Genomic DNA, 15,577 nt, shown 5'->3' on the forward strand with positions numbered 1-15,577 from the left:
CATCTCTGGCTGCGGCCCGGGAGCACAACATCCAAAATGCTGCCTCTCTTGGTTTGGGACACCAAAGACTGATGGGATTAAGAGTGTGTGGGCTGATAGGGCTCTGCTCTGATGCTATCCCTCAGATATACATCATTATAGCGGGGGGGAATCCCACAGGCGCTGGGATTAGCCTGCTAGATTTTCACTGCAGGTGATAAGGGAAAGAAAGAGAGGCTGGCAGAACTACACAACATAATGGGGAGATGGGTAAGCAGAGATAGGAGGGAGCCAGAGGACCGCACTGCCTGGTGTTGTACATGTGGTAGGAAAAACAGAACACTCGAGTATGAGTAACTACGAACAATAGCTACGGGGAAGGACAGTTTTGAGATAGGTGAACAGCGCCGACTCTGTGGGCAAAAATGCACAGACTACATTGCTCCGACTGGATGTTGAAATGCAGTAAAAATGAAGTGCCGAGCAGATGTGAGAGATTGTTTTATATGCTTTCCACAATCCAGTTGAGAACCAGTCTCTGCAGAGTTGTGAAAGGCGCTGGGTAGAGCTGAAGGTTAGCATGTGAAGTTCAAGGAAACAGCCATAGCACGCATGGCTGCATGCCAGTCTGTGTTAATGCATTGTAAACGAAGACACAGTGTCAACGTGGCTTTGATCTTCCATCTGAAGGATCACCGCTGACTTTCGAGAACTACACAAAACCAATAAACGCCAGTGAAATTCCTCTTTTTAACCATGCAGACACAGATAAACCATATAGAATAATCCCCCACGTATAGATCTGGCAAAGGCACCTCATCTCTCTCGCTCACATATCAAACATGTATTCCCTCAGCCCTCCAAATCCCAGCTTAACCCTCACCCGACGAAACCAGGCGGCTAGTTATCACCGCAGCTTTGACATTAGCATGCACGCCCTCTTTCATTTGGGAGATCTTCTTAAGAGTCAGGGATGATAAAAAGCTTTCCTCTACAGCGCTTCCATTTCTGACTTTGACTCACCCTTCCTCTGCCTGGACCTGCCTCTAACTATGAGATGGAGATGAAACGCTTCATTCTCTTTCTTTTTCTCCTCCTTTTCTATTATCATGCAGCGGTGGCACAGCCCTGCTTGACATTTTTCTTTTCTTCAGCTCTTCTCCAGTCTCTCAGTCTACACCTGCTGACACTTAAGAAACAACTGCTGTCCTATGCAAAAAAGCAGCTATATTCCCCAGCTATTAAGTGCCAAGTCACCTCTACTTCAGCACCTCGTCGTTATGATTACAACCGAGTCCTTGTGGCAGTTTCTTTTAATTACAAGATAAATGGCTGTTCTGTATTAATAGAAGTTTTACGAGGGTTAAGTATCCACATATACCCATAAAATAGCATGCTATGCCGCAAACAGCAAATGCAAGAGTTATAATTTGTGTGTTTCATGCGGAGGTCTGGAAGAGGCAAATGTTCAATCAGTCAGGACAAAAAGTGACTCAAACATTGCTCACAGTCCAATTTGTCATTCCTAGTTTAGATTAGCCATTCTCCTTACATTAGAAAGCCAGGGGCTAAAAATACATTCCCTCAACGTCTGTATAATAATTTAGATAATGCAATAACACTGCTTCATGGCTGAATGGGGAGGGCAAAGGAACATGAAAGAGGGATTGAAAGCACCAAGGGGCGCCAGAGCTATGGATTATGAGAGAAAGTGATAATAAAATGAAATCTTCAGACACTCAAGCGATTATGCTAATGATCTCATTACGTATTCATCATAGGCTAATCAGCAGAGAGCGGTGGCATTTTCTTGAACACAGAAAGCTCTGATGAAGCAGGCGGGGAATTACCTCACCTCTGGTGTGTGAAAGCCCGAGGTGGGATTAAAGGTGAAAACACTGAAATTTAGATGACCAATTAAGAACAAATTAAAGTAGTAATTGCAGTAGTAGCATTAGTAATACCAGTGGTAATAGTATTTTTTTTTTTTTTGTATTCTGCAATGTGAAATTCTTCCTTCACAACGGATCAAACTGGCCTCTTACTGTTGCGTATTGTACATAAAGATCCATGCAAATAGTCAACTAGTATTGACCAGATGAGATCTCAATGTGACCCCTGTGACCTTTATTGTGTGGTCAGGTGATAGAGAAGAAGAAAAATGTGAAAGGTCTCGCAGATTAGTGCCTCTGTGTTGGAAGGGAGAACTGGTCCAGCAGCCTCATTACACTGACAGCAGATTAGTGCTCCGCGGCGCCAGAGCAGACGGTGAAAGATTAACTTTGATGTGCGATTCCACACAGAGCAGCCGCTGGATATCAGCTCCCTCCACCAAATGGCCCCTTTACTCTGAGTTTGCAGCATGTGCATTCATGACTTACAGTATCTAAAAAATCTACTTTTTTAACAGCAGAGAGAGAGAGGGCTCAGAGAGTTTGTGCTTTTGGTAATATTAAACATACCGTGAAGAAACATTTACATGGTGTTTAGTTTAAATATGCAACTTTTAGCCATTTAAAGCTGTATTTACTGATTATTTTCAGTATTGATTAATCTATTGAGTGTTTAAAAACAAAATGTAATTAAAGGGGCACCAACTTTGCAGAGGATGATTAGTTTTCCTTGGCCTTAGAAGTACTCAGTTACTCACAACAGACGTATTATGTCTTCTGAGGCTCTGGAGGAGCTTTGTCTAAAAATAACCCCTGATCCTGGTGTCATCAGGGTTATCTGTGTTCGGGTCTTAAAATGTAAAAGATAAAAGTCTTAGCTACAAACTAGAAGTGTGGATTTCAGGGAGGGGTTCGATGAAAGAATACAGTTTGAATACAGTTTACTGTCCGCCGTTTCAATTTGAACAATTCTTTATTTGAAGTCATATCACACATACCCAAACGTTATGGTAATACAATAATGAATCACACATTAATCTAACCTTTAATCTGGTAACTGTTTAAACTATTAGAAAAATAATTGAAAATGCCCATCACCAGCGCTGAAGTCTGAAGCCTTGACCAACAGTTAAAAACCAAAAAGGTTATTTAATTGCCAATTATAGAAGACAAAGTAAAGCAGCACTTCCTCACATTTGAGAAGATGGAAGCTGTTAATGTTTTGATGTCAAAAGTACTGAGCAACCTCCAAGAAAGAAAAGAAACAAGTAAGTTGACGTCATATAGGGATTGTTTGGTCAAACTATTATTTCTAACATCAAAAATTAACTTCCATGATTGAGTGATGATTCTGCAGTCTCTTCGCACGTCAATGTTGGTATAAAAGCTTCAAAAGACATAAGGCAGGCATATAGGAGAAAGGAGAGGAGAAAGTCTCAGGATAATACATGTTCGGGGGGGGAAGGATCGATTTTCCTCACGCTCAACAACATCAAACTTCTAGATTCTGTTTGAGCTGCAACTTTAAATAGTCTATATCAGCTTTTTACGCCGGACAGCTGCAGCCCCTCATCTCCAAGTTTGCCTTCTGTACATGCCAAACTACGCTCTCGTGCAGGATAGTAAATGCATCATATGGGATACTGTAAGTACACACCGAACTCCACACAAACGTGGCCTCGTATGCTGTTTGTCATACCAGTGAAAGAAGCATTTTAAATTCCTCAGAGTGTCTTTGAAACAAACATGAAGGTGCAAATTCCAGCCGTTTAAAATAAAACCAGCTGCAAGTTCAAAGGAACACTTCAAAATCTCACAGTGAAGCTGAGGGGAATAGCGGAGGTTGGGATGAGACAGAAAGAGTGGTGAAGCGTAAAAAATGTACTGAGCGCTCTCTCAGAGAGTGTGGACAGCAGCCAGGCTGGCGACAGCAGCACGCCCAGATAACAGCGAGTACCGGGAACCAGCAAGAACCTGTGGGGAAGTATTGGGAAGAGCTGCATCTCTTCTAACAGCTGCTGACTGGCCCCTGGGGCAGAGTATAGAGCTGCTGTGCTAGCTGCAGCCACCGTCTCCCCACCTGCATCACGCTACTTCATGCGCATGGGGACATCATTACTTTTTCCATTTCACTCCATGAGACTTCTCCTGTCAAATCAAAAAATGACACGAAAAATAATAACTCAGCGCCGTGGGCTGAACAACAACAACAACACGACTAAAAGGTCATTTTGCAGATGAAACTTGGTCTTGCATCCACACAATCTATCAGTCATCAACGTGTTATAGCTAAGTTTGCTTTCACAGCAGGGAGGGCTGGAGCCTGAATTAAACTCACCCCAGCGGGATAAAATATGTGTAGTTAATGACACAACTCCCATTATTTATAACTTCAGTATCTTCGTCACTGCAGAGGACAGGCCTCCTGATGAATAATGATGTTAACACTCTGTAGACACAGCTTTGGCTCCACCGCAGACAGCACATTCGAATGTACCGTTAACAATCGTGACTGAATGAAGGTTATTCATTTTAATCACACTACAGCACGCCCTCCCTCCCACTATCCCAGGGGGTTGCTATATTTAAGCACTTTTTCATTTCTTCTCCTTTTTTTGGTCTTGGCTGATGGCAAGGCAATTGCTTTGTGGGACGTCTGCCCTTGAAGAATCAGACAACAGAAGGAGATATTTTTACATACTGTAGATGTGGAGTGAGAACAAGCTGTATCAAATTCTACGCGTTCCTCTTTGACTGCTTACTGTTAAGAAATCAAATCACAGACGCTTGCTTTCTAGCTTTTATTTATATTTTTGTTGTATGATTCCCCGCCAAAACAGAAGTGATGTTGGTTTTGTACCTGTACTCTAAGATTAGCAGTCTGTCCTGGGGGAGAGAGAAAGAGTTGGAACGTTTGTCTCCCATCACTCCCATTCATTCGCCCGCTTTCTAATTGGACTTCTCCATCTGTTGAGGCCTACAAATTGTCTTCTGGGGATGCTACAGCTAAAACATCCTATCAAACACACAAATACTTCAGGGACAGTGTTCTTGGAGCGCTGCCATACCAGGCAATGAAAGAGTAGTCTGTGTATATATGTGTGTGCCTGTGCGATGTATAATCAGAGGTCCAGCAGCATACACCCTGGAGATAAGTAGATAATACAGTATACGCTGATCCCTGATTTGAAGCTGGCAGGATTGGCTGCTTGGAAAATTAATCTACCATGCAGCAGATAGGTCGGTAGTGAGTGACATACTTTAATAAGAATTATTTTACAAGATGACAATGGTGATATGTTCCCGAAATACAGTATCAGTGGTATCGACTGTATGTCACATGCACATCTGATGAGTCTTTCTCCCCTGCACTCCCAAAAGACGAGATTTTTAAATTCGTTTTTTTTGGATCTTTTTGGATTCTTTTCCAATTCTTACTTGGAATCGTTAATGATATGGGAAATTGTTTTCCTCACACTTGTCACTCTTTACATCCCATTGACTGGGAGTTGAATACTCGGGAGCGAGCAGTGGGACGTGTGACAGTGTATTTGTGGTGATGATTACAGACCATTAACTTTGATGGATGCCATTTCATAGAAAAGACGATGGGAGTTGGAACGGCAGCAACGCACCTTGTTTTCTGTCACCAACATGTGTACACAAAAGTGTGGAGGAGAACCTGGAGGTGTAAACTGTAGCAAAGGCCATGCAAAATATATTTTTCCATCAGAATGAGACCACATCACCTTAGAAGGTAATGTTATATCATGTTAGAGAGGCTGATGCTGGATCTGTCTCCCATGATGCTCAGGCATGATTCCCCTGTGTCCTCCAGAGGACAGCAAGGACCCAAGGATCAAACATCACCACATATGCTAAAATCATTTACATCAGGGAATGTACATAGTGAGCGTTTCCATGCAGGAGAGAGCAAGTCGGCATGTGCAAGTAAATGACACTTAGCTGGACCTGAAATTGACTGCAGTGTCCGGCTTTATTAATATTAACTCTCTGTGCTGCTTTCTTCTTTGCTCAACTCACTTGCTGTGTGATTAGTCAAAACGAGACGTCTGTGGTCGTTATATAAAGAAAAGGCAAAGCATGCCAGAAATCTGATTTATAAGCTCCTCCACAGGGATTTACGGACAATTGGCTAAGGGGAAAGTACAAATAATAATCAACTGTTTACGGTTTTCCACTAATACCTTGAAAAAGACGTGAAAATCCCCACATGGAAATGCAATCCTTAAGCAGTTGAGATACTTCTGTGTAGGACGCCTGCAGAGAGACACACAGGCAGAAAATCCTTTAGGTGGGAGCAGAACCCACACTTCAATAATACCTAGGCGAACATATCAATATACAGTAACTAGAGTCTATCCCATTCTAAAGAAGGCTTTTAAATTGTTGCAATTTTTAAGTCAATGAAATCCAACCATTACAATACATCAGACGGCATTAACAGGAAACGATTAGGACTTTTCATTTCAATGCTTCAATATGGTTACCTGGTGTTACCTTGTTAGTTGGTAGCCTAACTTACCCCCTGGAGTGTGTATTACTGTGTCATTGTCATTGTTCCAAGTTAAAGTTCATTCAAAAGTTTGCTTAAACAAAATGTACTTTAAAAAAATCTAAATAAGCTTTCAGATTTGTATTATTATTATTGATGCGTTCATGTTTAATGTGAGCCCAATTCTAACTATTTTATATACTGCATGGTACGCATTTACATTTACATTTGTCATTTAGCAGACGCTCTTATCCAGAGCGACTTACAGTGAACTAACTACAAGGACAATCCCCCCCGGAGCAACTCAGGGTTAAGTGCCTTGCTCGGGGGCACAATGACGACCGCATCATATGCTATTTGTTGCTAAAGTGTTTTGTATGTAAGTCTACATTTCCAAAGTAAATACGGCTGTAAAAGTGTTGCGAAGTAAAAAGTCAAATATGTCCTTCTGAAATGAAGTGCAGTCAAAGCAGCATAAAATAGAAATACTCAAATAGAGTCCCAAGCACCTCACCGCCACTGTAACACCTCCTGGAAGCTAAAACAGAATGACAGCAAACTGTCCTGAACTGAGCATAATTCACTGACAAGATATATTTGAGCTGGGATGTAAAAATGAGCTGTGATAGCACAATCAAAGGTGAAAGTCATCCAGTGCAGGTACAGCAAGAAGAAGCAGGTCTTACCATTTTTAGACTTGTCGGCAAGTTACCTTGACAGACTGTAGTTACTACTGACAGTAGTCAACACCAGCAGCTCTGAGAGGCTGCACTTAGGCACATTAGTGCTTTGAGCTGAACGTAAATGTCAGTATTCTGACATGGTCACAATGACAATGTTATCATGCCATCTTAGTTTAGTGTCTTATCATGCAAACATCTGCTAATTAGCTATAGATACAAACTACACATGTGGCTGGTGGGGACGTAGGAACGCAGGTATTTGGTCATAAACCATAGAATTGGACAATGGATATTTCGACCTTGTTAAGACACTAGATTAAACATTAATGCATCACCAACGTTATTAAAGCTCATCCATAAATGTTTGCATCAATTTTCTAGGCAAGCCATCCAAACTGTTTCAGGGACATTTTACTTAAAACTGCAAAATGCCAACTTCCTGGTGGCGTTAGAGGGAAAATCAGAGGATCACCGAAGCAGCAGACTTCTTCCTCTGGGTGCTTTGGATATCTGTACAAAATGTTATGGATATCCATCGTATAGTTGTGGAGATATTTCAGCCTGGAGCATTAGGGGTGGACCAACCAGCTGAGCAGCAGCAAACATTGCCATTCATAGAACCATGCCGCTAGTATGGCTTAAAAAAAACAACCTTCTGTCTTTTTAAGCAGAAACCTGGAAAAAAACGATAGTTTATCACCGTGGGGCAGTAAATTATGCTGAGATACACACAAAAGACAGACACTGATATGTGATGCCTTCCACCTGCCATGTGACTGCTCTGAATTTACAGGTGGAGAGCACAATAAAAGCATCATTTCCCTTTGTGAAGATTTAATGCTCCTTCACCATTGTGCCCGTGGCAGTAAAGCGTTGATTTATCAGTGTGATAATTCTTTAAGACCGTAGTTTGTTGTAATTCAATTGCATCATATTGTTGTGATTGACATTTTGACTACTCATATAACAAGAACCAACGGCTAAAAATAATTCTTTATAATGTACAGGCTTTATTGTGGCCAACACCAATAAACAGTAGCCTATTGTAGTAACTGTAATAAAAGCAACTGATTATAGATAGCAAAATAGTTATAAAACTTATCTTTACAAAATCTATTCCTCCTGCATTAGATCAGCCGAAACGACCAGCTTCAAGTTGTCTGAATGTCCGAACTTGACGTTCAATAATAGCATTATAAGATCGCCTCTTAATATGTCATAAATCATCCGTACCGCATGGAGACAGTTAAAGAAGAAGAAGATATTCAGACATCGATACGCCTGTACATGAGAAATTAGTTTGGGGTGAAAGAAGAAAATAGCCCCGGAGCACATGCCCTGTTTAGTTTCTGTTTGACCAAATGGCCTACATTAGGTGATATATTTAGCTATTTATAGAAGCTAGGGCAGGCAGGAAACAGCTGCCATGCATCAGGGTGACAGGCTGACATCCCTCATCTCAGCAGGACCTCCATGCCAGGCAGACAGGAGGAAGCTCTTTATACCTAAACTGAAATGGGACATAGCCTCTTATCATTCATATTGCATACAGAAACTAATAATCTATGGAGCCTGTGGCAAAGACTCAACAATGAAACTGGGTTTACAGTTGCAAGTATTGGCAGCTTGATTTCAAGCTTTACAGAGATCTGTATTCTGCTTTTACAGCAAACTGTGAGTTTCATTCAAGAGGGATCAGTATTGATCACAGGGAACTTTTATTGAGGTATCTTGGTGCTGTAAACTGGCACGAGATGCCTCAGCTCCGACAGAAACTGAGACGGTTCATCTACAGGGAAACAAGGCTTTAAGCTAGGCTTAATCAATATTCATGACTTTGCTGCGAAGCTGCTCACGTTCACGTATTATGAACGGGCTGTAAACCAAATTTCAATTAATGTGTTTGCATCAAAGTTTCCCGGCTCTCTCTGAAACTGATGACAAGCTGCCTCGTGTTTGTCTTTGGTACAAGAAAGTTTATATTGATTGCAACGCTCTCACAGGATACAAGACAGTGACTTGTGTTAAAAGTAGACACTATCATTCAGTGAAAGTGTGAAATAAATGTATTCTACACAGCATTTAAGTGCAGGAACTCTAAAACTAAGGTAACTGTCAAGGTAATGGATTTCTTTCATTTCACCCAGCTCATGTTTTGCTGAGAGGCTTTAAAAAAAACGACATAACTTTTTTAAAGCCTTATTTTGCTTTATCCTATCACTCTTCAGATGAGCAGAAGTTACATCACTTTGAATTCTTTTTTGTTCACACAGCGGACTGATGATTGCTGTTAGCTTTAATCTCTGACTCTCTTCTGATCACAGATGTTGGCTTGTTTGGCTGAGGGGCGTTTCTGATGAAGAGACAAATGTCACGGGGAGGGATACTCACAGTCTGGCATTACGGGAGCTGGCACTGTTTCAAGATATTGTGTTTGCTATGCTGTCCCATGCGCCAGAGAGAGAAGAAATCGGTGCAAAGTGCAATTCACCCCTCCCACACTCCTCACAGTGACGGGAGGGACTATCATCACCTTCCCCATAACTTTTTGTTCCCACATCTGTGCTGCAGAGATGGATTTCGAGGTCAGGAAGGGGGCAGAGGCCGTGTTAGGTTTGGGAAATGCAGCATAATGAATGCTTGTTCAGTGTTTACCATAGTGACAGTGGCATCTAAAAATAAAAAGAACAACTGTTTCTCCCTCAACCAGCAGTCATTACATGCCACTTCATGGAGTAGTTCAGACAGGCGTAGCGGACTTTACAAATGTTGCAGCTCTCTGTTCTTTGTATGCCCATTAGCTTAGTGCCTTGCATTTGTTTGACGCTACAATTTATTATAGTGATTTCTGTCCCCACTAAGAGAACGTGACCGTGTGGGAATTATTCATACCAATTCATTCCTCTGTTGTTTTAAAACCATGTTGAGTTGCTAATGAGTTTTCTGACCTTACAGTGCGACCCTTACCATGACAATTTAAATAAGTGAGTCATAACGGCTACAGTATGTCTTTCCAAGGAAACTTTTAGGAGCTGGACTCAAACTTATTAAAAAAAAAGGGTTCCTGCAGTGAAAATGTTTTATTGAAAGTGAGGACCGACTTAAATGATATTAAGATAATTTCAGATTAAGAGGGCGATAACTCAATAAGCTTCTGCTTAAAGTAATAGTTCAACACTTTGGGAAATACGGAAAAATGCATTGCTTGCACATTCCCTTTAGAACGAAGCATTTTCTCATCATTTGTCTGTGTCTTCCAAATCTGTTGCAAATAACTATAGAACATAAATCAGTTTTATAATTTGTAACCAAAAGTCTGCTTAAGGTTTGTTTAGATTTAGGGAAACATTGTGGTTTGGGACAAAACAATTACTTCTTTAAGGTTAGGAAACACTCGTGGTCGTGGTTAAAAGAATGTAGCTTAGCATAAAGACTTTAAGAAGGGAAACAGCTAACCTGGCTAGCAGCACCTCTTCCACTAACTAACATGTTATATAGTTTGTTAATCTGTACAATAACTGCACGCAGTGACCGCAGGACTCCAGGAAGCAAAACACACTATTAATAATAGAAACAATAGAGATACATGTTTAGAAAGAAGAACTCTACTATAGCGTGGAAAATATCTTTTTGACGTGATAATTGCGTGGATCTAATGCTAAACACGGCGTTATACATCTCAACAAAGTGATGAGGAGGCATTATGTGTCTGCATACCAATCTCCATGACCAGACCAGCCATTTTCATCTGTATGTAAATGCTCAGTATGTAAATAAGCCATGCCGCACCAGAGGAGAAGATCGCTGTTGGGCTTGGGTTTATCATTTGCACACCATTTGATCCACAGATCTCATTGCGTACACTTTACATCCGATATCTCTTACGACATATCAGCTTTGATGATAGGACACCAGTCACATAATAGGCAATATTTTTCCCATTTTATTCATTCTCTCAAGCTGGGTCAGGGTTCGGGCTGTTAGATTGGATGGAAGTGGAGCCAGGCAGAACAAATACTTTCTAACAACAATGAAATCAAGGTGATGTGTTTTCTCACATACCTCCTTATTTCCTAATGCAGTGATGCTGCATTCACTCGGAGTAACTTTAATCTTGTTCTGGGAAATTCCATTAATCTTTGGCGTTGCTTGCAATACAAAGGGGGGAAATAAAAATGCTGAGCAGTGGAAAAAACACTGATGCCATATTTTATGTCCTCACACTACGTTACCCAGGCCCGAGTGCAGAACATGCTAGTCTATTTGCCTGCTTAATGCAGCACATTCAAAGTGAATTAATGAAAAAACCCCCACATGGAATGAGCGTTATTGGCGCTGCCTCGAAGACGGGTTGTCAAAGAAATCGAATCAAATGGAGGGACAGCCATTTTGTCCTTGCCATATAGATTATTTATCAATCTGACCATCCGCAGTGACGCATGCCTGCTTTTAGAGTCAGTTCACATACACAGTATCCTCACATCAACCTACCAGCTGGACATAATCTGTTTTTCAGTTCAGGGTTGACTGACCACAAATACATTTTCTCTTTGCCATTGTATTATTCAATAAAAATAAATATATATATACTATCATTAAAATGTAATTTAAGGTGCACATGAAAGTCTTTGAAGTTTCTACCTATTAAAGTACATAAATATGATGTAATAAATCTGTAATTTATGAATGCCTATAAAATGTTAATCAATCATTCAACTCACACCTCCATAACACCCTTTTAAATCTCTAGCTGCCAGTGAGAAACCGTTTCAGTGTGATGAAAACAAAGAGAATAAAGGAAACGCAGAGGCTTGCATATTTTCAATTTAGCAGAAAAAAGAGCATCATTGTTTTTTTTCCACAGATTCTGTCTTTCACAATGATCTTAATTTCCTCTGAAGAAGGCTGCCTGTTCCCGCCCCTCGTTCTCACTCCTCCAGTTCCAAGTCATTTGCATGGGTAGACAGGAGTTTGCACATAACACATTTCAGTGCCAGGTTCCCCTCATTAAGTCACCTGTCACTTCAGCACCATTATACCAGCCTCATATTAGCATCACCTCTCTTTCCCAATAAAGCACCTGGAGAGGCACTATAAGCCTACAGGCTAATGGCAGCCTACACATCTCACATCAGCCACTTCTGTTTTACACAGTAATTCATCACATAATGGATTGCTGATTTTCATAATGTGCATAACATACACAATGCCAAGTGTTGTAATGTATTCTACTGAACACACAAATGACACCCATTGCAGTACATAATCAAACACACCAAATGTTCTCGCTGACTGAAAAAAACAGAGTGAAAATCCTCTGCATTGGCAGCGAGGGGCACGGTAACTTATCCAACCGCATTAATACTACATCACCAAGAATGCATTTGTTATCTCAACAGTACAGATGCAGTAAAAGGCCCTCCAGATTGTTCCTGTACATTTCAATTATGTTTGACATGTATTAAAAGGTTTGGACTTCAAATAGCTTTGCTCTGCATCGCATCGAAGCATGGAGTTAATGCTTTGCATTGTAGCCTCTGATTGCGATGGGGTTGAGGTGTCAAAACTGGCAAGCATGATAATGGTTACACTTCTGGTGGTTTATGGGCCCAACAGTGACCCCCGTGTCTGTTAACCTTGCCTCCTCTGTCTTGTAAATCCTACCTTGAGAGGTTTATAGGGCTCACTTGTCAAGCCTTTCCCAGTCGTATCTGGTGGGTGGAGCTGTAGCACGGACAAACGACATGGTGATAAATTCTGCAACTACAATGCACATCCGTTTGTTGCACCGTGGGACAATGCACATCCGTAATTAGAATGATCAGCATTAGTCAGAGGGGGGCGGCAGAAAGAAGGATGTTGAAACGAAGATTAGAAAGAAAAAGAGTGTGTTTGAAAACGAATTGTGTCGGTTATCAGGCCCTTTATGTCTATCAAAGGTAATGTCTGTTTGTGTCCAGAGGATCGCGCGTGCCTCTGTGCCACACTAAACTCTGTCCTCCCCACTCCTCTTCCCTTGTGGGTTGCGCTTGACTTCCATCGTTTTCACAGCTGCTCTCAACAGTGCACTCCATTACACCTTAAATCACTTAAAAGATCTGAAGCGCCAAAAAGTCCCTCTGCAGCTAATTCACCCTGACGGTGTGGATCATCTAGAGAAAACAAGAGCAAGAAAACACTGCAACATCTGATTCCAGCCTAATAAAGTGGAATGCTATCTTTATATCGGAATCTATCGCTGCCTTAAATGGACAATATTAAATCAAGTCGTAAAATTATACGATCAGACTTAAGTGCAGGTTTCAAAGATATTTCAAATCACAATACCACAGATTCAAATCTCATATTTTACACCCAGTTAGTCAAGATCTTGGCAGGAGCTTTCTGACAGAGGCAGATTCCTCTCTGTTAGGTATCCGAAAGCAGCCACAGAGATTAGGCTCAATAAATAAGGAGGGATAAGTGGGTCTTGTCCTGTGTTTGGTGGCACAGAGCAGTAGACACACAGAGGCGTGACACGCAGCTGCACAGTGCTATTGATTCTCCGCTAGTCTCAAGGCACCCTTCCCTTTCATTCAGGCTGCCTGCCAAGTGCCTCTGAACAGGAGCCCCTGCTCTCCCAATGTCTGCACGTCTGCTTAAGCACAATCAATGGGCCATCAGCGGGGAGAGAATGCACGCCACTGTCTTTACTTCCACAGGGTGTGAGTCAGGGAAATTGAAAATATATGTAGTGGAAAGGCATCATGATACCATGCAGGCATAAAGCGTCATTGACTATCAGAAGGAAATCAAAAGCCTCAAATGGAGGTTACAGCCAGTAGCTCCCCCACTAGAGCTTATTTGCGACCGAATGAAACGACTACCCCATCCATGTCGGACTTAAATAGGTATTTGTTAGACATTGATCAAGTTTTCTGCATGCTGAGCTCTGATACAAACCATCACAGTCCCTCATTTCCCCTGATCAGATAAGCATTTGAAGGTTACTGGAGGAAAGTACAACAACAGATATTTTCCTTTCTTCAGTGTATTCAGCAGACATTGACAACCACAAATCAGCTTTACTGTTAAGTGGTATGTTTTTTTTTTTTAAAAGCACACCTCAAGACAATGATGGATCATGAGAAAGAGCCGACTTTGTCTCTCAGTGATGGGTATTCAGCCTCTCCACCGGTGGTCCACTATGCAGCATTCTGCACCACTGCAAGGCTTCAGTCGAGGTTGCAAATCTGTCAGCCAGGCTGTCATGGTTCACAATGGAGTGACAGAAACGTCCCCATTACCAAGGACATTTCAGTTTTGTTCTCGCACGGCAGAACATCTTTTTCAAATCCATCTTAAGCAACACAAAGGGGATTCCAAGCTGAATGCAGCAATATCTTTGTTGCTCCCCTAAGATAAATAATGTACTCTCTTACACAACTCATCTTTCATCTGCGCTTTGAATCTGAATGGAAAGCATGGCCAATGCAGCATTACGTTTGAGCTGGAAGCTTCAATCACCAGATCGTGCGCATCTCTAATTATGCACTCATTGGTCATTTCGGGGGTGAGTGGTAGTTCGACTAGTATTGAGTGAGTGCAGGGAGAAGCTTTGTATGCCATTAAGGTGACAGGAAATCCACTAACTCAGTGTCACCCGCTGCAGATAGAGAGAGGCTGCTGTTGTGACAATAAGTAATAATAAATACAATAATAATAATAATAATAATAATAATATGATGATATGTTGCCTGCAGAGCTGAAGGGTAACCAGGTGCCGAGCGCCTGCATCAATGCAGATATGAGGATCAAGAAGGATTTATACCAAACACATGAAAAGTAAAGCAATTCAGTTTGTTTGGATGAAGCATAAACATTCCTGCATCAGTTAAACCAAAAAGTAATATAGAAAAGTGCACATCTAAACTTTATATTCACATAATTATGCCTGACACATCTCAAGCACTCAGTTATACACACACACACACACACACACACACACACACACACACACACACACTCACACACACACACACACACACACACACACACACACATATACGCACACAAGAACACACAGCCAGTGGCAGTTTGTTTTGCAATGTTTGATCTGTGATGTTATGACTTTGAAATTAAAAGACAACATTATTTCAACAGGACCTCATTTCTGTGTCATCAGTGAGGAGCTGTGCCTGAGGAGGAACATTGGCTGAGTGGCTGTTCAACCTCATACGTGCAACAGCGAGTAAATAAGCTACTAGGATATTTTTACTCACAAATTAGAAACGGTCCGTTTATTATTTCCCACTGTATGACTTAATAATGGTGCTTCAGGCACTCAAATGCCACTTTCAATTTACTCCTTTGAACGGATAAAAACCAGACAGCAGCAAGTCGGTTCATTGACAACAACTTTTCAGCACCTTGGAAAGCACACCGCCACAGAATGCTGAGCTGGAGTGAATAATGGAAATAATAACACAAATAATATAATAACCCACAAGAGCATCTGAGCGGTTGAG

The 15,577-nt window shown here is 41.4% G+C and overlaps 1 protein-coding gene across 2 annotated transcripts in view; it reads right to left on the reverse strand.

The window, feature by feature from the left end:
• kcnd2 (potassium voltage-gated channel, Shal-related subfamily, member 2) overlaps positions 1–15,577 on the reverse strand; it is a 30,586-nt gene that overhangs the window by 12,219 nt on the left and 2,790 nt on the right. The window lies entirely within an intron of this gene.

This window comes from Cottoperca gobio, chromosome 6, assembly GCF_900634415.1.
Source record: "Cottoperca gobio chromosome 6, fCotGob3.1, whole genome shotgun sequence".
Taxonomy (NCBI): domain Eukaryota; kingdom Metazoa; phylum Chordata; class Actinopteri; order Perciformes; family Bovichtidae; genus Cottoperca; species Cottoperca gobio.